General features: G+C 39.8%; 1 long non-coding RNA gene across 1 annotated transcript; it reads right to left on the bottom strand.

Annotated features, from left to right (window-relative positions):
- Positions 1-2,984: 2,984 nt before the first annotated feature.
- Positions 2,985-21,069, bottom strand: LOC140510536 (uncharacterized). The gene is made up of 4 exons (XR_011969272.1): positions 20,891-21,069; positions 11,163-11,245; positions 4,278-4,413; positions 2,985-3,784 (listed from the first exon to the last, which is right to left on the bottom strand). It is a non-coding gene; the product is annotated as an uncharacterized lncRNA (long non-coding RNA).
- Positions 21,070-25,729: the final 4,660 nt, after the last annotated feature.

Raw genomic sequence — 25,729 nt, 5'->3', positions numbered from 1 at the left:
CTCAGTTTGTGGCATTTTGAAGTTGAGGAATTTACCATCAGTACTGTAGCTGACCTTGATGCCATGTTCATCCTCATTGAAAGCATTTGACAGCATGCCTGAAAACATAATGCTAAAAAGCATGGGAGTAAGCACATAGCCCTGTTTCACTCCATTGATGAATTGGAAGGCATGAAAGCACTGTCCATTATCTAGAACCTGAGCAAGCATGCCATCATGAAATTGACATATAATGCCGATCAACTTCTCAGGGCAACCAAATTTTGACATACTTTTCCATAAGCCCTCACAACTGACAGTATCAAAGACCTTGGTAAGATCTCTAGGCTCTTTTCTTGATCATGGCTTTCAGGCAGTCCTATAATTTTTAAATAGTCTCTCCTGGATCTATTTTCCAGGTCAGTTGTTTTTCCAATGAGATATTTCACATTATCTTCTATTTTTTAATTCTTTTGATTTTGTTTTGTAATTTCTTGGTTTCTCATAAAATCATTAGCTTCCATCTACTCCATTCTAATTTTTAAAGAACTATTTTCTTCAGTGAGTTTTTGGACCTCATTTTCCATTTGACTAATTCTGCTTTTTAAAGTATTCTTCTCCTCTTTGGTTTTTTGGACCTCTTTTGTCAGTTGAGTTAGCCTATTTTTAAAGGTGTTATTTTCTTCAGCATTTTTTTGGGTCTCCTTTAGCAGGGTGTTGACTCGTTTTTCATGCTTTTCTTACATCGATCTCATTTCTCTTCCCAATTTTTCCTCCACCTCTCTTACTTGATTTTCAAAATCCTTTCTGAGCTCTTTCATGGCCTGAGATCATTGCATATTTATTTTGGAGATTTTGGACTCAGAAGTCTTGACTTCCTCTGATGCTAAGTATATTTCTTCTTCATCCCAAAGGATGGAAGGAAATATCTGTTCACCAAGAAAGTAACTTTCTATAGTCTTTTTTTTTTTCCTTTTTTGGGCATTTTCCTTTGTCAAGAGGAGTGTATACTCTGGGGAACTGTGAATTCCTAGTTCCTCCAAGGTGGCACAATCAAGGGAGAGGAGTTTACTCCTCTCTTGGCCTGGGTACTGATCTGGGAGCAACCAAAAACTTTTCTGCCCAGAATCTGGGAGTAGAATTCCCTCTCCATAACCACCTCTAGCTCCACCATATTAGCCAGCACTCTTCCTCACCCCAAGGCCACTCTCAGACCTGAGATTCAGATCAGCTACTAAGTTCCCCCAGAGGCTCCTGGTAGAGGGCTCCAAAAATGGGTGCTACCACTGCAGCTCTACTCTGCACCAGTGCGATAGAGCTTCTCTGTCAGCCCTGCAGGCTGTCCTAGGCTGGAAATCTTTCACTCTGTCGTTCTGTGACTTCTGATGCTCTAGGACTTATTTAGAGTCATTTTTTACAGATATTTTATGGGTTTTGTGGAGGAGCTTCTACAGATCTGTCTTTCTACTCCTCCATCTTGGCTCTGTCTCCCAGTAAGATCTACAAATGTTGTATACAGTCCTCTGTTCTTCTCCTGGTATTTCTCCTGGAGTTGTCAGATAGCAAACACCATATTGACTGTTCCTTGACCCTTTCTGAAGTCACACTGGCTCTCAGGTAGATGACCATCTTCCAGGTGTAGGACCAGCCTATTAAAAGGAGGACTCTGGCAAGAATTTTGCCAGCAATGACTAAGACAGATTGTCCTGTGTTTGTCACAGAACAGTCTATTTCCTTTACCTTTATAAGAATGGACAATGGAGGCATCCTTGAACTAAACCATCAAGCATTCACACTCTGCTTCGGAGAGTGCAACTGCAATGGGCTGGCCTCGTTGTTTGAATGCAAAATGTATGCTTGTCAAAAAGACTTTTATGAAGAACTCACACAGAGCAAGCCTTCACATGGTGGTCTGAAGAACCGACACAAGGACACTCTCAAGGTCTCTCTTAACAACTTTGGAATTGAATGTGTAATATGCGAGACACTGGCACAAGACCACTCAGCATGACATGCCTGCATCAGTGAAGGTGCTATGTTGTATGAGCAAAGCAGAATTGAAACAACTCAAAAACAAAACAAAACAACTGCAAAATGTGCAAATTTAGAGAATCCACTCAAATGTTCACACAGACTATTTGTACTCAACCAGTGGTAGAGCATTCCAAGTTTTTATTGTTCTGAGCAGCCACTGTCGGACACACTGAAACTTGATTCTACTATAGTGATGTCATTTTGGTCCTCTTGGAGAAAAACAATAGATACAATCTTATTAAGATATTCGCATAGGCACTCAGACGTAGGCAGGCATAGAGAGGCCAAAGCATAAAAGGGCTTAAATTAGGGGAATCTGTGATCAAAGGAATTACTAGGGCGATATAATAATAAGAGCTATGCCATACTTTAAGGTTGGCAAAGTGCTTTACAAACATCTCATTTTGTCTTCACAACAACCCTGAGTGCTATGGCCACATCGGCCATTTTGCCGATGAGGAAACCGAGACAAAGGTCAACTTTCAACTGACTTTCTCATTATCAAATAGCCAGTCAGTGTCTGAGGCAGGATTTGAACTAAGGTCTTGCTGACTTCAGGTCTAGTGTTCTCATCATTGCACTGCCCAGCTGCCCATGTGAAAAATATAGGGAGAACAGGGTACTGGGAGTAGCTGGAGCCAGGAAAGATGAAGCCTTTGCATAGCTACAGCTACATCATTCATGAGAACAGACAGTCCTAGGTTACATTGCTCCCCACAGGAGGTTTCTTTTCAATGCCCTGAACATGTCCACCTTGCCTTCCTTTTCCAGTGGGAAAATGAGAAAAGAATATTCAACTGCCCCTTCTGAGTTCAAGTCACTTGGCCCACAGTACTGAATGAGCTGGTGGATTATTGACCAGAGATTGGTGAATTTTGAAAGATTTTAGAGAAGAGGGGAGAAATCCCAGGACAGCTCAGGACAAATAGTCTAAGTTTCAAGAAAGAGAAGAGAGAGGAGTCCACAAAGTATAAGTAAACTTGACTTTTATTCCAATCAAAATTCTTCAGTAGAACACATTTATTAAGGGTATGGTTTGTAGCCACTTAGGAAGAGAAGCAATGATCCCCCAAAGCCCATATTGCTTAATCAAGCACAAGTCATTCCAGAATCACTTCACCTTCTTTTTGGACAGAGAAACTAGACTGGAAAAATCAAGGAAATGCTGGAGATATAGTATTCTTCCCAAAAAGTTTCTCATGCTATCTTTGTCTTCAAGATAGAGAACAGAATGTTAGTTCTTTGAGGGGAGAGGGTTTCATTTTGGTGTCTTTGTTGCAGCCCACTCAAGTCCACCATGAATCTTTCCATTGACCATCAGATTAATGCAACTTTAATTCTCTTTTTGTGTGTATGTTATTAAATTTTCTTCTCAATTACATGTAAAATTTTTAACATTTGTTTTTTTTAACATTTTTTTAATTTTTAATTTCAAATTCCAAATTTCTGCCTTCTCTTCCCTCCCTCCCCCCACTTGAGAAGGCAAGCTACTTGATGTGGATTATACATGTGCAGTCATGCAAACATTTCCATATTAGCCATGTTCCAGAAGAAAAGGCAGACCAGAAAAACCCCAAGAATAATAAAGAAAGTTTAAAAAGTATGTTTCAATCTGCAATTCAGACTCCATCAGTTCTTTCTCTACAGGCAGATAACATTTTTTTTCATCCTAAGTCCTTTGGAATTGTCTTGGATCACTGAATTGCTGAGCCATTCACAATGCAAGTTTAATTCTCCAGAGGCTGTAGTCTTCATGGCAAACATAGGATTGCTAGAATAAACCAAAGAATATTTATTAAATGCCTCCTGTGCCAGGCAGTGAGTTTGACCCTGAAGATACAAAGGCAAGAATATTGCTAGAAAGATATCAATGTTCAAAGATGGGCCTTTGTTTCAGAGGAAAAGCAAAAATTTGAGGTCATTGAAAGCACTGTCCAGTTTCTCAGACAATCTAAGTTTCTTTCTTTACCCTCGTATACACCTCAAAAAATCTCCGCAACCATGGGAAGAGGATGGAGTCATCTCCATGGAGAGAGAGATCTTACATCAGGCATGCACCAAAGGAAAGCACCTCTTATTTTCCCTACTATAGAGTCAGTGGTTAGCAGAAAATTCTGGTTAACAAAATATCAGGCAACCAATAATATTCTATGTATGGTGAGACTGGCTTAGAGTTTCAGAATATGACTCTGTAAGGGCCTGGAAAATCATACCAGTTTTTTTCCTATATTATGTTTAATAGGAACAGAGCCTCATGTACTTACATTACCAAAGTTATGAAAAGCTCTTATCATCTTCATCTGTTGTTTGCAGTAGGCCGTGAAACTCCATCATATTTTCCAAGAGACTAGCACTGAAAATTCTGGAAAAACCAAGGGCCTTGTTTGACCACAATCCAACCTAAAAGGGAGAATGCTGTGAGTATTCTTGCATATGGGCGAATGCTCCTATTCTTTATTTTCTTGGGTTCTGCTAGAGACTATGGCCATTGGTTGACCGTTGGGACTGAGCCATGATCTTCAAGGTCATCTTGGTTTAGAGCATTTTTATAGTTTTTTTTTTAAAGAAGGAAAGATGTTGGAGAGAAAAAAAAACTTAGTTCTCAATAATTTTATGGCTAAGAGGTTTTTCTAGGCCCCCAGCCAATCCTATGTCAACCCACTTCCTGGACTGTTTGAGTAATGCAGTTCACTAGCCAAGTTACTATCTTTAGCAGAGGGGTCCAGGGAGAAAGGGTATTCTAGTTTGTTCAGCTTTGTTTCTAGTTGTTTTTAAATGCATACTGGATTAAGATATGGTTGGAGTAACCCGACTTTAAAAAACTTCTAGTGCATTCAGTGGCTGTGACCTTAAAGTGCATGATTTCAGAGAATTTATAGAGATATCATCAGAAATATTAAGCAGAGACCATAATGGTCCAGCAGAATATAAATACAGAAGAAACCCATTTCATTTTAGTGCAGGCATATTGTATCTACTGTCAGAAGCGGACATTTTCTTAGTCACTGTTTCTTAACAGCTTTTCTTTTTTGACAAGGAAGGCTCAGTATAAGGATGGGAAGACAGGTATATCAGGAAATGACTGTGGGGTAAAAAAGAAGATCAATCAGATCAAATTTGTTAAGTTAAATGAATAAATAAGAAAGTAGGCGAGTGTATATTTCATTTTAGGAAGATTTTGTTTTTGATTTTTGTAGTGATCTGCCTTCGGAGATGAACAGAATCATCGGTGAGGATGCTCATTTTAGAGTTGTGCTTCTCAGGGAGCTAGTACGTTTCCATTTTTTTCATGTGTCAAAGGAAGTGGTAGCTGAAATGAAGGCTTTTATCCCTGTCTCTGTCTAAGTGAATGGGAGGGGGGAAATAAAAGAGCCAATTGTACTTGCAATGGCATTGTATCTTGGACTTCTGAGACAGCATGGGGAGAAAAAATAATAATATGTAGGTGTTTGGTGTTTCAAGCCAAGACTGATTATAAATGAGAACCTGAATTTCTAAAATAAAATAAAGCAATAGTCATGCAGAGAGGAAAAATACTAAGACAAAATACTTATAATAACATGGAGAGGCCGCCAGGTGGCATTGGATAGCATTGTACTTGGAATCAGGAAGGTCTGAGTTTAAATCCTACCCCTCACAACTACTGGCTGTGGGACCCTGGGCAGTCACTTAACCTCTCTCAGACTCAGTTTCCTGCTCTGTGAAATATAGGGGGAGATTTCATCAAAGATCCCTTCCACCTCTAAATCTATGATCCCATGACTTCATTTTCCAGTGTTGCTGGGGAACAAGGCTTTGTTCTAGACTAGAGAAATGAGGTTTTTTGGTTAACCATGGCTGGTCTGTTTATGCACCAACATGGTTTTATTTTCATTGGAAACCCTTCTAGAGTGGACGATATACTTGCTTATATTCTTACATATTCATTTAACTTTAAAACATTATTGATGCCTCATATTTTTCACATTATAGTTTTTTCCTCATGAACCTACCTTCTTATCCTCACATTCATTCAGTCTTTTTTTTGTTAACCCTAAATAATGAAACAACAGTGACCAAATACGTGATCTTTCTGAGAGTAGATGCAGCATTCTGTTCCTTGGGACCAAGACTGGTCATTGCACTTAATCTGAGTGTGGATGTTTTTATTGTTTTCATTTATATTATTATAGTCATTGTAAATGTTTTACTTGCTTCGCTTTGAAGAAGTTAATATATATTTTCCCATGTTTCTTTGAATTCTACTTTTTCATTGGTTCTTAAGGTACAGTAGTATGACATTACATTTATATACCACAATTTGTTCAGCTATCCCCCTAATTGGTCAATCAATAAGCATTTATCAAACCCCAACTATGTGCCAGGCATTGCGCTAAGTGCTAGGGATACAAAGAAAGGCAAAAGATGAGTCTGCTCTTGAGGGGCTCAGTCTAATGAGTAGTTACTTTGTTTCTAGTTCTTTGCTCTCAGGGAAAGTATTAGTATGAATATTTTGGCATATATGGCACATTTCTTTCTGTATGATTTCCTTTGGGTACATCACCCAGTGATGACTTATCTACATTCTTGATCAGAATATGTTGAATACAATTTAGCATTGACTGATGACTCAGGGTCATCCTCATGAATATCTGTCGTGGTACTGCATGATATAATGTGTCCTATTACGATATTTCGAGCTATTTGTCCCTGTCTTAAATGACTCGAGAGTTATGCTTTTTCAGTTATTGTGTGTGTGTGTGTATGTGTGTGTGTATACTCTTTTTTACTGTCTTTGTTTCTGCTTTCACTCTGAGACTGTCTGAAGAAGCTTCTTTCTGTTATCAGTGTGCCAGACCATAATTTGCTGCTTTTATTCTGGGGGGTGGGGGGTAGGGAAGGGGGAAGCTGAGAAAATAAATAAGGTAAATAAGCTTATAAGAAATTCATTCTTATGAGGACCATCTAGGTGGTGCAATGACCAGAACACAGGGCCTGGCGGATGCCAGGTAAGACCTGAGTTCAAACCTGACCTCAGACACTTACTAGCTGTGTGATGCTGGAGAAGTCAAACCTCTGTTTGTCTCAGTTCCCTAATCTGAAAAAGGGGGACAATAATATTATTGACCTCCCAGGGTTGTTGTGAAGATCAAAGAAATAATAATTGTAAAGTTTTTAGCACAATATCTGGCACACAGTAGGTGCTATATAAATGTTAGCTATAATTATTATTAAAAACAAGAATAAATATACATGAGCTTTAGGAGAACAGGCTCATCTTGAAATACTACTTCCATGAAATGGAAATTGATTCCCTCCATATTATAACTTAGAGTTTGAGGTAGAAGGCGCCATAGAGTCAACTATTCTATATAATGCAACGAGAAGAGCATTAGTTACAGGTGTCGTTGAGATATTTAGGGGACTAATACATATCAAACGACCTGCCCAAAGACTCACGGACAATAAGTGGCAGAGCCTGATTTCAGTCTAAGATCTCTGTCCCCACATCCAATGTCATTTCCACTAAACCACATCTAGTCATTGGTCTAATGGTGTATTTTCGGTCTTTGCCGTAGTCATCATGGTACCCATTGACTTGTCCCTTTGTTATTACAATGACTTTTAGCAGGAACTTCAGTTATAATTCTAGCATGTTTCACTGTGTTACCTTTGTTAGCAGTTTAAAATCCTACTGTAAGAGCTCAGAGCTTGAGAGAACTCATAAAGACTCTGCTCTTTCTATTGCAATACTGATTTCAGATGAGGTCATTATTGGAGCATTAACAGCTTTGGCATCCCACCATTTCAGACAGAAATGTTTGCTTCTGTTCTCTCTTTGTTCATTTGCTTCCAATCTCCCTCACATTGCTTCCAAATACAACATAAGCCTTCAGCAATTTTTGTCTTTATAACCAACCCCTCCACCCAACTCTTGGCCCCACCAATGGACCAAGTTGATTGCTATTTCAGGTTGTAATTTGGTAGACATCAGATCAAGGTTGATCTTCCCTGTTCCACTTTCTTGTTTCAATTGTCTTCCTCATAAATGCAAAGCCAAGAGATTGAGAAGGGTTTTCATTAGGGGTACATAGTCATCATAATTGGAAATACAATTCTATTTGGGACCTATTAACTCCTTACTAAAATCCATCTGTCTTCTTTACTTTGAGATTTTGGACCAATAACTTGTTTCACACCTTTGACCTTGAAACTCCAAGAGATGCTAGTAATGTCTCCGGGTAAGTATACCTTTATACTTCATCATCTCACAAAAAGGAATCTGCAGGTAAGTTCACCAAAGAAGGCATCTTCAATGTTCTAGAATCCTTGACTACTACTACAAAGCCTACTACAAAAATAACAGAGAATTTCTTCTTAATTAATGTTCTCCAATAATTTTAAAATTATATTTCTAGAGAGTATATCAACTGGGGATGCTATTGGATTTACATATGAACATTTTGATGAATATTTGTCATTCAAAGATATGACAGCTTTTTGGTTGCTTAATCTAAATAAAATTCAATACATTTCAATTCCCAAATCATATCTTCTACCATTTATTTTCCTCTTGGAGACTAATCTGCTTGGTGGAATGGAAAGAGTGTTGAAACTCTAGAGTCAGAGGAATGATGCTTATTTCCTCTGTGATCTAGGGCAAGTCACCCTCTCTGGAACTATTTCCTTATCTTAAGAAATGAAGTTTTTTTTAAAAAAAGTTACATGTTAACTTTGTTATATATTTAAAAGGAATAACAAGTTGTACATAATGGATTTGCAGTTTCATGTGTAATGATCTTTTTTTCTGTTCTGTTTTATAGAAATGCTTGTTTTGTTTCTTAAGTTTAGAATAAAATAAAATTTTTAAAAAGAAACGAGGTAGTTGGATTTTTTAATTGCTTTTCAGTCATATCTGATTCTTTGTGACCCCTTTGGGGGTTTTCTTGGCAAATATATTAGAGTGATTTGCCTTGTCCTCCTCCAGCTCATTTCACAGATGAGAAAACCAAGGCAGAGTTAAGTGACTTGCCCAGGATCATACAGCTAGTAAGTGTCTGAGACTGAATTTGAACTCAGTTCTTCCTGACTCCAAGTTTGATGTTCTATCCACTGTGCTACCTAGATGCCCTCTAATGTCCCTTTCAACTTTAGGGTTTTTGTTAGTGTTAAAAGAGTTGTTTTATATAAAAGATTTTGGGAACTGTAAGGCACTATGTACATGTCAAATATCATTATTATTACCACCTTTTCCTAAAGCAGATGTCAGGTGTCATGGCTAATTTGCTGCCTTTCCAGGAGCTGGCAACTTTGCCATTACAGCACCTGAAAGGGTAGCATCTGGGTGATGCAGCTGATGGAGCACTGGGCCTTGCTTGAGTCAGGAAGAACTGAATTCAAATGTGCCCTCTAGCACTTATTTGCTATTTGACCCTTGGCAAGTCACTTAACCTCTGTCTCAGTTTCTTCTTCAGTAAAATGGGGATCATAATAACCCCTGTCTTGCAGGGTTAATCCATGAAAAAGGAACCTTATTTTAAGTTATTTTTTAGGCAGCCTGGCCTACTGGAAAGAGAAATAGACTGGAAGTTAGAAGACATTATGTGCCTGACTTGGATTTGAGGCAAAATTCTAGAATGCATTATTAAAGGAATGATTACTGAGCAATCAGAAGGGGAAGAGATGATCACTATGACCATAGAAGGTGTTTAATAAATGAGTATTGACTAACTGACTGAGATCAGGTTATTCTAATTAGCCTCATTTCCTATTTTTTGACAGGATTAATATACTGGCAGATCACAGGAAGGCTATGGACAAAGCACACACATAACTTGACTTCAGCAAAGTCTTTGTCTAAATCTTTTGCAAGATTCTCTTGGACGACGTGGAGAGGAGTGTTGGATGGAAGTATAATTGGATGGATTCTGGGAGTGTTTGAATGACTGGATCCAAAGAGCAATGATTAATGGATTGAGGTCAAGCTGTAGGCAGATCTCTAAAGGAGTCTTGGCTGCTAGTCTGGCAGAAATCAGCTCAAGATTTATCTTCCCCACCCCACCTCCTTTCAATTGTCTTCCTCACAAATGTAAAGCCAAGAGTTTGACAAGGGTTTTGATTATAAGTACATGGTCATCACAATTGGAAACACAGTTCTATTTGGCCTCTATTAGCTCCTTACCAAAATCCATCTGTCTTTTTCACTTTGAAATTTGGAAGGTGCTCCCTGTTTCCTTCTTTCTTTGACTTTAGATCTCCAAGAGATGCCAGTGGCGTCTCAGGTTGTAGGACCATCTATACCTTGTTCTAGCCAACAACAAATGCAATCATTAAAGTATAGATGGCACACTTAACAAATTTGGGCATGACACAAAGCTGGAAGGGACAGTCAATACTAGATGGCCATTTTAGATGACATTATCCAAAATGATCTAGATAATCTACAACACGAGGTCAAAATTAATAAGATGACATTTCATGGGGAGGAATGTAAAATGCTAAACAGCTTCAAAAATTCAACATAGATTCATTGTTCATAAGTATTTTTGTTATTGTTCAGTCGTTTTTCAATCACTCTAACTCTTCATAGCCCCATTTGGGGTTTTCTTGGCAAAGATACTAGAGTAGTTGGTCATTTCCTTCTCCATCTCATTTTACAGATGAAATAGAGGTGAGCAGGGTGAAGTGACTTGCCCAGGGTCACACAGCTAGTTAGTGTCTGAAGTCAGATTTGACCTTGGGAAGATGAGTCTTCCTGACTTCAGGTCCAGCACTCTAACTCCTGGGCCATCTAACTGCCTACATGTGTAATAAGTATAGGATGGGGTGAATGGCATTAGATAACAGTTTATGTGAAAAAGACCTGGGGATCCTAATGGACTGCAATAGTGTAACCTGGTCAACCAAAAAGTAACTGTGCTTTGAAGCTATATTAATAGAATCAAACAATCCCAAATCATGGCAATAATAATCCTGTTGTATTCTCTCTTGGATTGAGCATATGTGGAAGATCATACTCCATCTGGGCACCACATTTTTGATAAGCTTGAGTGTATTCTGAGGAGGGCAGTTGAGATGATGAGGGCATTGTAAACCGTATCATACTAGCACTGACTGACAGAACTATACAAGTTTAGCTTGGAGAAGAACAGATTTTTAAGGTATCTTACGGTCATCTTCAAGTATTTGAAGAGTCCTCCTGTGCAAGACAGATTAGATTTACTCGACTCCAAAGGGAAGAACTATGAATAATCTGGAAAAGATAGAAGCAGATTTAAAAAAAAAAAAAGATTTGAGGACAGTATCTGTGACCTTTTATGTATATGGAACATTCAATTAGTCAGTCAATAAACATTTTTTAAGCACCTACTATGTTCAGTTGTGCTGAGTGCTGAGAATGCAAAGAAAGGTAAAAGACAGTTCCTACTCTCTCCTCTGATATTGAACGCACCCTAAAGCAGACCCTCATCAACTCATGCCTGGTCTATTGCAATAGCCTACTGGTTGTTCCATGAATGAGTAGGTAGTGAACCTCTTTGATGTGTGATATACGTGCTTGAGACCATCATGAGTCTTTATCCAACCTCAAGCTGAAAATTATCATGGAGTCACTTAAAGTGTGTGTGTATCATGTACACAAACATTTTATAAATGGAAAGCCTTTAGTTAGCCACAGAATCCTATACTCCATGGAAACAGAAAGTCAGGCTAGAGTAACCTTTGAATGAGACTGGCTTTTCATTTCTGATTTGGGTTGAGATCCTTAGTTTAATCATCAAAGTAGCAGGCAATCCTTTCTATTTTCTAATAACCACAGCTATCCTGAGCAGAGACTTACATATGGAGTAAGAGGAGAAAGGGAAAGATGGGGGAGAAAGAGACAGAAGAAACGGGCACAAGATCCCCAAATGTTCCTTGGAACAGTTTCCCCCTCTAAAAAGATGTTTCAGCTAGCAAGAAAAATGCTGCTCTTGAGTGGTGAGATTTTCTTTAATTATATGAACTTCATTATATTGTAATTATACATAAGAAGTACAATATAATAGAATACCATTAAAATTGTACAAGAGGGAATTATCAATATTCAACCTGCTGGCTATAATTGCCTTTGATGTTCATTATAAAAAGAGTTCTGTATAAAAATATGGAGGGGGAAGAGAAGAGCCTTAAATGGAATTTGCCCAGGGGCTCACCTACCTAGGGACAGCACTACTTCTGTCCTTCTTCACTGATTTAAAGAAGATTTTGAATTTTGGCGTTGATAGGAATATAATCTAGAGCTTCTGTGGGTAGGAGCTTTACAATGCAGTATGCTTCCAAGGAAGGACAATGGGGCCGCTAGGAGCCTGAATTCTTTGGACCTACTGAAGGACCAAGACAACGGCTCATCGGTGTGGGAGTCCAGTCAACCATGCTATGCACTGGGGCACTCCTGCTGGGATGTTGGATTTTTGCTGATGCAGCACAATAGCTAAAGGTGATTTTTTTTTTCTTTTGTATTTTTGTTTTAAGGCCACAGGGACTGACTAAAACCTAAATACAACGAAGGGAGGAGCTCCAAACATCCCCAGTGGCAGTTGAGATATTTCTGGAATTAGACTCACCTTGGAATTGCTCCAATGTTGCTATAAGGTGCAGAGACAGGCAAACTGGGATGGCAAGTCCTTTTACTTCCTGGCTCTGTAATTAGACAGTAAGCCCTCTCTTGGTTTGGCTAGAATATGGGACCACTCCTAATGCAACAGAAATGCAGCTTAATTGAAAACCTAATTCTTTTTTTTTTCACTCCTATGAAGAAACAAGCAGATACAGCAGTATCAGGGCTAGGACCTCCATCACTTAATCAGCGACGGATTGTTAAAGGCATTGTTATGTAATTACTGGATGACTAACCCAACAAACAAACTCAGCTGTGGTCGCCAGCCAAATTAGATCCATGCAGCTGAGTTTCTATAGGCTTTTCACAAGGGTAGCCAAGGAAAGCACTGTACATTTATATGCAGTAAGCAAAAGAGGACAATGGACAATTATCGGACCAGGAAGCATATTTGGATGTATTCAGCTAATGTGCCTCTCTATAAAACAATTACTTTTGCTTTTTAAAAACCTCACTAAATTGGGACAGGAGGAAGGAAACGACTTCTTTTTGTCCAATCATTAAAAGTCCAATTTGTGTGTGTGTATATACACATATGTGTATATATGTGTATATACATATATATATGTGAAAAGGAATGAACATTTCTTATTTCTAAACAATATGTGAATGGATTTGTTTAACTATGACACATCTACTATTTCAGTCTGAACTCTGTTGGACAGACTAGCCACAACATTTGGACAAAAGTCCAAACAAATGTTCTTTGGTTGGCTCAGATAACGGGGGGTTGTCCATAATAATAACAATAACTGACATTTATATGGTGTTTTTAAAGCTTACAAAATGTTTTACATATGTTTCCTCATTTGGTCTTCATGGCAACCCTACAAGGTCCATAATACAGATATCATTATCACTGTTTTAAAGATGAGAAGACTGAGGCACAGAGAAATTGAATAACCTGCCCAGGAACAGGCAGTTTGTAAGTGCTGGGGTTGGGACTGAAGCCTAGATCTTCTAACTCCAGGTCCAGCATTCTTTCCAGGATGCCATGCAGCTTCTCAGGGAAATGATTTAGGAAGAGGCAGGGAAGGCACAAGAGTGTGTCTCCAGAGGCTCTGTGGGTCATATTTACTAGCTGCTTAGCAATTCTCTTTTTAAAGGGTCACAGCAAAGTCTTTTAGCTGGCACCCGCAGGAGCTCTGGGCATCTTCCTTTTGATGGATGACTAGAAAAGAGTCATCCAGACTCAAGTCAATGCAGATTCTTTCCCCCTCCACAGATGGGAGAGGAGATACACATGCACAGGGAGGAGAATACAGAGGGTAACAAGAACATGAACTCATCCTCCAATTGTAGGAGATGATACGTAAAAGAAAGTGTGGCTGCAGGGCAGGTGAAAGGGTCCCAAAGTCCTAAGGGCAAATAATAAGGACCAGGGACATTATAACTGACAGTTATAATGACAGTGACAGTGTCAGGCATCTGCATCATAAATCCTAGAGAACTGTAAGTTTCAGGGGCAGATTATGATGGTCCTTCATATCATCAGAAGGAAAGCGTTGATGACTCCCATCTCATCTAATGCACATGAGCAGTCAAGCAACCTAGATGAGTTCTGGTTAACACCTGCCAGGGCAGGGGTCAAAGGGAAAGGGTGCACCTGATGATGACCATTCTTCATGATCATGGATGAGTTCTAGTATAGCCTGGGGCTGAGTGAGGGAGTAAACAGGGAAGCAATTCTAATGGATTTTAGCCAATGTCACTATGATAGACCACAGAATAATACAATTTTAAGGCTGCATGAAACATTAGAGATCATTTCTCACAAATAAAATAACTGAAAGTAAAAGTGATTGTAACTTGGCCAAGGTAACAAAGTGGCAGAATGAGGATAAGTACCCTGCTGTTACAATGGAACAATAGGGGTAGTTAAGTTGCACAGTGTAGAGCTTGGAGTAAGAAAGTCTCATCTTCGTGAATTCAAATCTGACCTCAGACATTTACTAGCTGTGTGATCCTGGGCAAGTCACTTAACCTTGTTTGTCCCAGTTTCTTCATCTATAAAATGAACTGGAAAAGGAAATGGCAAAGCACTCCAGTATCTTTGCCAAGAAAGATACTGTATATCCTAGAGGCTTAAAAAAATGAACCGAATTTTCTTGCTCCTTAAGTGACAGCAACCTCCCAATTTTGTAGCTATTTGCATGATCACCATAGAAACTGGAAAACAAAAATCCTTTGCATTTTCATAGCTATGCCTTAGGATACTGTTTCCAGGTTTAGAAGATTAGTGGATATTGAAAAAATCTTTTTTAATAGTTAGCACTGGTAAAGAACATACATCCTTTGAAATATGTCCTATGGCTGAGTTGACAGTGCAAGTGAATATCATCTTTACTGAACAAAAAAGAATGTCCATGAAACAGGAAATCACCATCGAAGGCTTCCTATTCAGTAAATAGATGAGGTTTGGTTTGTGAGAGAATATACTGGATGAGTGTTCCTGGTGCAGGTTCTGAGTGGGTACTGACACAAAGAGTATCTTGAAACTAAGTCTAGCTTTCAGGTAGATAGGCTGAGGGGGGTTCGATATACAATTCTTTGGACGTCCCTGAGATGCCCGGCACAATGCCTGCCTGACTTCTGCATACCAGGTGGTCAGTGAATGTTTGTTGAATTGAATTAGGCATTTATTTTAACATTCTGAACTTGAATTTGGCTGCATTTTTCCCTTAGCTGCTCAGAAAACATGTCAAAAAACCTTGAAGTGCCAATGGCAGTAATGAACCCAAATCACAGCCAGGAATGTTCTTGCTAATGGAGACCCCCATAAATACAATTGCTTTCCCTGAAAAGAGCAAATCAATTGGGACTAAAATGGGCTGCCTGCCTGGTCTGAAGCTGTAAGGAAATTTGGTTGTCACAAAAGCAAGTCTCAAAGCAATTTCCCTGACAGCAACCTTCCAGAGGAAACCAAGCTTTCATTATCAATAATGTTTGCTTCCTCCTCCTCGGTGGGACTTGTGTCTTTTCAATCATTTTAGCAGAGCCAACAGACTGGACTTACTGCAGGTTCAACTGAGACCCAAGTCTGTGCTGGGGAACAGGCCCCCACACGAAGTCCCAGATAGCACTCATGCTAAGAGAAGACCCCCCCGCCCACTCCCCAATACATGTGACAGAGCTCAGCCCAGGAACTGCTCAGTAATGACATCCAGATGTCAGGGAGCCATCTTGGCTTCTTGTGTCAGCAAGTCAGAATTTAGGGGCTATTTACCTGACTTTGGTGTCCTGTCTTGGCCACATAGGTTTGACAGTCCACTTGTTTCTCAGTATTCAAATTCTGAGGGGAAGAATAGGAGGAAAAAATGTTTGATAATAACTATTTTTTTTTCACTTTCATAACTTCTTTATTTTCAAAAGAGTTTTTAATGCATCTTTTGTTCTGACGTAATCTTAATTTCCAAACAAACCCCTCTTCCTCCTCAGAAAGCTGGTGGATAGAATACTAGATCTGGAGTCAGGAAGACCTGAGTTCAAATGCAGCCTCAGATATTTATTAACCATATGACCCTGAGTAAGTCACTTAATTGCTATTTACTCTAGTTTTCCTCAACTATAAAATAGGGATAATGGCAGAATCTACCTTCCTGAGCTGTTGTGAGGATCAAATAAGATAATATTTGTAAAGTGCTTATCAATGCCTGGCACATAATAGCATAGGAAACTGCTTCTATTGTCTTATTTATTCTCCAACCTTATAAGAATAAAAAAGAAAGAGAAAGAAGACATCTCAGCAAAACTAGCCATGTCAATCAAGTCTGACAATACATGGAATGTTCCACACTCTCTTCAGTAAAGAAGGGATTGTAAGATCACAGCTGCTAAGACATCCCCTCACCCTCCCCACCCCAATTTACAGATGAGAGAACTAAAGAAGAGATGTTGGATGATTTGTCCAGGATTACACAGCTCATTAGTATCTGATCTGAATCCAGGTCTTGGGCCTTCTAAGTATAAGCCACTCACTACACCATGTATGAGAGGGAGGTGCATTTTCTCATCTCTTTTCCAAAACCTCACTTAAGCTAATCTGTTTCATACCTGTTGGTTTTAATGTTAGCTTTCTTAAAGAGAATGCAGGTAGTATAGAAGGCATGGAACATAAGAGGTTGTTGACTGGGGGATTGTTGTTAGAACAGCAGCATTTGCACAAATGAGTTAATTTCCCTTTAAACAACCATTGTTTATGTGGCTCCCTTTCCAGGCCAACATTTCACTAGGATAGGAATCATTACTTTCTTTGAGCTTTGCTAGATCCCTTCAGGCAGAGTGCACGAAGGCGAAATTGAGATGGAATGGAAAAATGACTGGCAAGTGAGAATTTTAGCAAGGGTGTTGAAAACCAGCAAAATGCTGCATCATTCTGCAGCCCGCGCTGGAAAATTGAGCCTCCACATTCAAATACTGTTTCTCTCTGCTTACATTTGACAATTACTTATGACTGGAGAAACATAGAGAATTTGTATTCAAATGATGAAAAATTAATAACTATAAGGGACCATAAACAAAGAGAATAATTCAAGAAACCAGTATGGGAACAAATTGTGGCTGGCCAGATATGTGAAAGGAAATAGGAAACAGAATGATTTCTGCTAATTCACAGGGCAAATAAGTAATCAAAAGGCTAAGATGAGGCTCAGTTATCAAAGATGTCACAGGCAGGCACAATCATTAGACAAACATTAGAATTATGACCTATGATCTCATTGATATATGTAGTCACTCCATTCTATAAATGCAGCCCATCCATGTTGTCTCATCCCACGCAATCCTGGTCCATGTTTTCCCATAGATCCCACACAAAAGGTTAGTCATCATGTCAAAGGCCTTCCTCTAGGTCTTCGTTACATTTTTTTAGGAATGTATTCAACACTCGGACTTTCCAGTTGGTGTCCCCTCACTTTTACTATAAGGGCTAGCCCACCTCCATTTTTTTCTCATATATTTTTCAGTGGTACCCCTCAGTCTACTTCCTGCATCAAGGTCATCACCGGAAATAGGGATAGCCCAGTGGTAATTGCCTTGTATTTTTAAACTATTTTGCTTCTTTAGAGATAGTGATGTTCCAAGATCTCTAGACGTAGCAATGCTGGTCATGAAGGACTTTTACTAAAAAAGATGGATTTTTTTTATTCCAAGGTGTATCTTTCGGATCGTTGAATGATTTCCTAAATGTATCTATGCTAGGCAATGCAGAATAACAAGTTTAAAATGGTATTATTTAAGGAGTGCCACACAGGGCCAGCTCCTGCCTCCCCAAACTCTCCCACTACCTAAGTAGAAAGTAGAAAACTTTAACAATAAGATTTTATTCACTTTAACACAGATTTTGCTCTTTGAGTTATTGTATATTCTAAAAGTATAGAAAATAGAAGCAACTCAGACAGTCTAGGGCTATCCAGCCCAAGGTCACTGGATTTGGAATCCAAAGACATGAGTTTGAATCCTTCTCTGCCATACAACCCTGCCTAATTTACTCTGTGGGCCTCAGTTTCTTTAAATGAAGGAATGGAACTAGATAAATCTCTTAGATACCTTCCAGTTCTGGAATTCACGATCTTTGACTTTTTATGATCACTGAGCAGCTAGGTGATGCAGTAGACAGAGTTTCAGGCCTAAAATTAGGACTCATACTAACTGTGTGACCCTGGGCAAGTCACTTAATTCTGTTTGCCTCAGTTTCCTCATCTGTAAAATGAGAAAGAAATGGCAAACCACTCCAGTATCTTTGCCAAGAAAACTCTATGGATGGTTTGGTATCGTCCATGGGGTCACAAAGAGTTAGACAAGACTAAACCACTGAACAACAAAGTTGACAGGTAGGTGAAAACAAAGCCCAATAGGAATCAGGAATAAGAAGATTATCTGGGGTGATGTCAGGACAAGGGTATAAGGAGTAAAGAGAGGTTTCTAAAAAAGGAGGCCAGAGATTACCCAAAGTGTCATTCCTGTCATATGTTCACATTTTTTGATGGGACTTTGTACAATGTAGTAATATTTTTTTCTTTAAAGCTACCAAAAATATCTTCCTCTGCCACTTAAAAACAAGACATGTGACTGAGAGGCAGGATGGCACAGTGGTTAGAAAACTGGCCTTAGAGACTGGAAAAATTGAGCTTAACTCCTTCCTCTGACACATACTGTCTATGTGACCCTGGGCAAGTCACTTAATCTCTCCCTGCCCCCAGGTAAGACTATAAATTGCAGAACAGGTATATTAGTAGAGGGAGTTTTCTCATTGGAAATTCCCAATATTTATGATATCATAGGTCAAGTAAAAAAAAAAGTGGAAAAAAATCAGTTTGTCTAGCAGTGGTATTTACTGTATACACAAAATCAGAGCCCCTCAGTCCTTCATTTCCCTGAAATCTTGAGATTCTAGAGGGTGGACAGTGATGTCAAGGAACTCTTTGAGCTGGGGGACTACCAAGAATAAAGTCCCATGGAAACAGGGGTAAAGGGGATTCTTTCAGCCTTCCTTTCTTTTGTAATTGAAAACAAATCAGAAGGTGAGGGCTCCAGGTTACATGTTGTGATTTAGTGGTATATGCCACTATCCTGACTGGGAAACTCTATATTAGGTACTATAAGGGGTGCAAAAGAACCCATAGACCTAGTCCCATACTCAATATTTCCTCAGGAAAATTTGTGGGAATTAGATTTTTAATATCTCAGCATCAGCATTGGAGGGACCTCAGAGATTAATCATCTACAGTAAACCAGCTCCCTCATTTTATAGATGGAGATAGGTTCAAACTGGTAAAGCAAACTGCCTTAATTCCCATAGGATTTTCATTTGAATCCTACTGGTGTACAAACATCACATAGATAGGATATGAACTCAGGACTTTTGTCTCCAAATCCAATAACTCTCTAATGCTTGCAGAGGAGTTTACAACAATAGGAATTGGCCCACATATTGGATTATAGATTTTAAGGCGAGAAGTGATCTCGGTCTAAATCTCTGCCAATTTCATCCTCCTTAAGGCATAGAAAGGTTAAGTGACTTGATCAGTATCACAGGTAGTAATTAGAAGATTGGTATTTGAATCCAGACCCTCTAATTCCAAAGTAAAAAGTCTTACCATAGCATCACATGAAAACATAGACAGAAAACTGGAGAAAGTGAGGCTTGTGACCTTGCACAGCCCTCCCTCACTCAAATCAGTCAACTGCAAATCATATCATCATCTTGATGTCATGGTCCTCTTCGAGAATGAAGGAGAAACCCAACCTGTGAGTAATAGCTCCTGTTATCTCTTGTCCTCTCCTGGCCTCTCCTCTCCATCCTTGACTGGGGTGATCTACACAAGGGAAGGTACACTTCCATGACCAAAAGCTGCCTTTTTTCCTTTGGGTTTACTGGTTAGATTTCTTGCTCAAAGATCAAGCCTTAAGCCCAATTCACTCTGGAGCTCACAGATTGGACAACAGGTCCCTGCCCAACTAGCACAGAAAGAATGTAAATACTGTTTCTCTTTTACCCGGGAACCTTGAGGGTCTTCCCCACCCAGTTTGATTTTTTTTTTTTATTAAAAAGGCCATCCATTAGAGTAACTACTTAAAAAGCCTGGTAATCACTTTAGGGTGAGGTAACACCCATTCTTTTAATAAGCCTGTTTAAGAGGTAACCAGGACATGGTCCCTTTAATGAGGCAAAGAAAAGAAAGACTTGAGGCTGGGAGGGAAACAGCAGCAGTTACTATTGATAATCACTCTTAAGCCAGGAGGGTCCACAAGAGAGCCTTTAGGCAGGGGCCTGGGGCCCCATGATGTCTGAGCTTCACAGTGCAGTAGGTTTAAGGGAAAGGGAAAAGATGGGAAGGGAAGGGAAGGAAGGGGAGGGGAGGGAAACTAGCCAGTAAAACCCAAGTCAACTGGGCATCTTTTGGCCATCCAAATTTACCTTCCTTTGGAGAGGAGAAGGAAGGGGAGGGGGAGACAGACAGGAGAGGAGGAGCTGAGTCTGCTCACAGGGTTGTGTTCACCCATTCTCCAATAGATGGGCACCCCCTCAGTTCCCACCACAAAAAGAGCTGCTAGAAATAATTTCCTGCAGATGAGTCTTTTCCTCTTTCTTCGATGTCTTTGGTATATAGACCTAGTAGGGCTCTCACTGGGTCAGGCAAGTCTTCTGAGTATAATACCTACTTTACTACCTATGGGGAGAATAGAGCTGGAGAAAAAGTGTGCGCAGGTAAGGTGGTCTCAGGCACTGAGGAGTCTTACCTTTGTTCAGGCTCAGGGTCAGTTCTTCCAGCTTTTCCTCTGTCTAGGCTCACAAGTTCAATGTATTCTGTGCCTAGTGCTATTGTCTGGCTCTCTGAGAATTCTGTTCTCCCTCTTGTGGTCAAAAAGGAGTTTATTGCCTGTTGATTATTCAAGAAGAAACTCCTCTTGCCAGTCCCAATCCTTTCTTCTTTTCCTCTGCAGTCTTCTTTGCTTTGCTTTTCCAGTTCCGATGGGGAGTGGGGAGGGGAGGGTTTTAGGAATTCACCATATCCACTCCTTTATGTTCCTTTTCCTTTGTCCATCTTAAGGCCATCTCATTGCTGTTTAGCAGCCCTATACTGTTGGACAGGGGAAAGGACAAGGATTAGGAAAAGAGTGGAAAAATAGAATTTCGTAGTCCTAAGTTACCTTAGAAATAATTTGACTCAAATTTGGAACTATGCCCAAAAGGCTATAAAACTTTGACCCAGCAATACCACTATTAAATCTGTATCCCAAAGAGATTAAAAACAAAAAGGAAAAGGACCTATATGTACAAAAATATTTATAGTGGCTCTTTTTGTGGTAGCAAAAGATTGGAAATTGAGCACTGCCTTGCTGGCTCCCAGGTCAGCTCCCTATCTACTATGATCCACTGCTTCTCCTGCTTGGTAGTACCCAAAGTTTCTGAGCTCTTTCCTGTCACAGAGCTGAAGTCAAGAGCCCAGGACTTTGTTGCCTTGGGGGCTGCTGGGAGCGCAGCTCTACCAAGAAGGGACTGGTGATTGGGACTCATCATAGACTTAGACATTTGAACAATTACTGCCTAGTGTCCAATAAGAGTAAACTGTGTACAGGGAATTGTGGTTATGAATCACTGGCCATTTGGCCAGAGTGCATTTTAGAGATCATCTAATTTAGAGATGATCGAATCATTTTACAGATGAGACCTAGAGCTTTGCTTGGGTCCCACAAAGAGTAAAGCCTGGGTCTTCCAACTCCTAGGCCAGTGATCTTAGCTTTGGCTGTGTATATGACTCCTGAGTCCTGGATGGATAAACAGAAAGGCTGGATAGTTACTCTCTGCATGCCACATGCCAGACTACTGAGACAGCTATGGAATCTGTCCTAGCTCTGCAGACACTCAGAGTCTTTGACTATTACCACTCTACACCCTTGTTTCAATCAGACTCCCAGTGCTGTACTAGTAGAAACCAGGAATGTCCTGGCATGATCTATTTTGTTTCCAGAGTCCTTGTTATAGAAGGATTAGTGGAAGCAACCAGAATTGTTTAGCCTGAGGATAAGAAAATTTTATGGCAGAGAGGAAGATGGAGTCATGGAGCATGGTGATTATCTTTAGGGCTTTCCCATGGAAGAAGAAAGAGACTTAATTCTCTTTGGCCCCAGAGTATATAACTAGGACCAAGAGGTGAAAGTGGCAAATTCACTACTTTGATTTAAGAAAAAACCTCCAAACAACTAGAGCAATCCCAAAATAGAATGGCGGTCCTTAAATAAAATCTAGAAGATCAAATATTTTTTTAGGAGGAGGAAGAACTCACACAAGGAAGGCATTCACATGATGGGCAGAAGAAGCAATACAAGGACACACTCAAGGTCTCTCTGAAGAACTTTGGGATTCATTGTGTGACTTATGGGAGATGTTGGCAAAGTATTGCTCAGCATGGTGTGCCCGCATCAAAGAAGGCTCTGTGCTCTACATGAGAAGTTGCAGTATCTCAAAAGAGACATGAGATGCACAAATTTAGAGGCATCTTCACTCCAAATGTTCATATGGACTATCTGTGCCTGACCTGTGGTAGACTATTCCAAGTTTATATTGGTCTGATCAGCCATACTCAGACACACTGTACCTTGACTCCAACATAGTGATGTTATTTTGGTTCCCTTTGAGAACAAAGATTAACAACCTCCCACCCACCCAACCAACCAGAAGATCAAACTATGGATACCCTCCTCAAAATGGAGGGTATTGTGGGAATTTCTTTTAGGGGATATGATTTAGGTTTCATGACTGCTGACATTCCTTTCATCACTGAAATTCAAGGCTGTTTGGGTACAGAAGCTTGAATTCAAGCTTCTGTACTATCTGATGCAAAAGTTAGTTGTGATTTGGCAAATCTGGATGATCCCTTCCTGCAATAGAATAAAAGATCCTTGATTTTGGCTTAGAGCTGCAAAGAGAAGTGTGGCTTATTCTCCTCTAGATCACTTGGGGCCCTTCAACTCCATGGTTCCCAAAATTTGTTCAGTGGGGATGAGGCTGAAGTGATGAGCACAGCTTGATCCTAGTGCCTGAACTAGTTCAAATGATCTGCTCTGTCCACTCTCCCAAGTTTTCTTTGATGACATACTCCAATGGACCTCTCTCTAGGTCTAAGGGGAATAGCTCCTCCAGAAGCATAGGATCATAGTCCAACTTCAAATCCTATTGCTAAGATTGATTTTTTTAAAAATTACATATAACCATTTTAATTTGTCCTACCAATGATGAGAGGAAATTTGTTTCTTTGTGTGTTTCAGGTGATTTATTTTGTGGCTTCCCCAAGGGCCATTCTTCCAACTGAAGGCTCCCCTAGGCCAGGAAGCCATCCATTGTTGGATCTTGGGTCAACTTTATGCTGCCTCCAGCTTCTGGCAGAAAATGAAATGTGCTTACAGAGGGGGCCCTTGATCTTCATAGAGAAGTGAAAATGAGATTTCTCTTCTGTACAGAGGTTCTTGTTCAACTTACTCTCACATTTAGACTGTTGCAATGATCAATTTGCCTTCAGTCTCTTGGATCTATCTTGAACATCACAGGCAGATTAATTTTTCTGAAATACTGCATTTCCTTATGCATTCCCCTTCTACCTCTCCATTAGCCCAACCCAAATAATCCTTCATTGGTCTCCCAGTGACCACAGGATAAACGCCAAGCTGGGCATTCAGGGTCCCTCATAATCTGACTCCAATCTTCTTTTCCAGTCTTATCTCCCACTATGACCCTGCACAATCCGCTTTTCAAGTTAAACATTTCCTGGGTTTTTGCTTATACCCTTTTTTTCTTTTGCTGAATGGAATCAAATGAAGTGAATTTCACTGAATAGAATTGAACCATCCTTTCTGGTGCCTTTTCCACCTACGCACATTGAGCATAACAACACTGGTGGCTCTGTATTCTTGATGCTCTCTAGCAGAAGCCCTTTTGATATGAATGAATTAATGAAAAAAGTATTTATTATGCACTTAACCACCCACCACACATGCTGAGCATTGAGTATGCAAACAGAAAAAGAAGAGAGTCCCTGCTTTTGGGGACCATACACTTGGATAGTTTAATTGTAGTCAGGATAGAAAGCCCCAGTGGGCATAAGGTACCACTACAAGGTCAATGATGAGGCCCTAGAATCCTTAGGATGCATCAAGGTGTCCACCCCTCAGGAGCAGCTAACCAACATTAGGAAGCAGGGAGAGAGTTTAAGTGTCCCAGTGGAGAGAAGATGCTGCATTCTCTCTGGTGGGCATGGGAATAAAGGTTTAGTGTACACCATGAGGAGGAAAGGGGATGGGGATATTGCCAGGAAGGTTTATGATGGGTTCAAGGGTAGGGCAAGGGGGGAAATGAGATCCTATTTATGCCAGGATTTGAAATATGGCAGGGTATGGCTGGCTAACAAGGTTTGGGATGCATTCAAATGCTCATGTTGTTTGTCAAGATCAAAGTAATAACAAATAATTATTTTTTAAAAAGGGTAGAAGGGAGAGACTAGGGCTGGCAGAGCTTTGTCAATACTACAAGCCCAATTGCAGTTAAGTAGCTTGTCCTAGCCCAAACTCTGGCATGACAAAAGGGCTAATTATGCCTTTGACACAAGTCCAGAAAATCCATTAGAGTTTATCATAGGGTTTTAAGGGTAGGCAGGAAGTCTAAAGGAAAAGAGTTCTTTTTTTCTCTCCCAGTCAGAGATTTCAGGAAAAGACAAAGCCTAAAGATGCATAACCTCTCAAAGGCTTTCAGAGCATGTACAAATTGTATGTTGAAGATGGAATGTAGGGGAAAAACCATTAGATTTGGAGTCAGGGACTCTGGTCATATCCCAGGTCTGCTGCATACAACTTGTTTGATCTTGGTTGGGCAAGACACCTCCTCACTTTGGTCTCAGTTTTCTTTTCTATAAAACCGAAGGGCTTGGCTAGGTGGACTAGGGTCCCCGCAGTTTCTGAATCCTGTGATCTGTGAAAGTATACTGCACTCTTGACTTGAATAATGCCTGTGATAACGTTTTATTGGAACTTTCTGAGGACAATCTGTTCTTCATTGTTTTCCACAGTCACTAAGGTAGAAGAGGAGGAGGTCTCTTGTATATAGAAATTATATGTCTAAAATGTTTTCTTTGTATCCTTCTGATTTTTTTTTTTTTAGGATTATGTGAATGATGAAAGGCTATTGTAGGAGCAAGAGACTTTGATCTGCTTGACCACCACCAATTTCCTAAAGAAATTCTCTCCACCACATTTCCTTGCTTGGATGTACATTTCAAACTATAGAAATGAGTACTTAATCAATCTGCCTTCGTAGTTTTAGAAGCTTATAGCACTAGGAAGGAAACAAGACTGTATCTACAAAAGACCTCCTAGAGGGTTCTATTTTAAGGGCCACTTAGTTATCACGTGAATGCAGCATCTTAGCAGGAATGGTAGCCATCAGACATCAGTGCAGTTAGGTCTGATTTTGATAGAAGTGTTTTCAAGATAGTAGATCATGTGGGAACAGTCAGCAACAATATAAGGTGGAGCAAGGATGGAAATCAGTCACAGATCCTCAAGATGCAAAACAAAACGAATATCAGC

Source organism: Notamacropus eugenii, chromosome 6 (assembly GCF_028372415.1).
Source record: "Notamacropus eugenii isolate mMacEug1 chromosome 6, mMacEug1.pri_v2, whole genome shotgun sequence".
Taxonomy (NCBI): domain Eukaryota; kingdom Metazoa; phylum Chordata; class Mammalia; order Diprotodontia; family Macropodidae; genus Notamacropus; species Notamacropus eugenii.
Note: the sequence above shows the minus strand (reverse complement) of the source record. Positions and strands in the feature narration are given on the sequence as shown.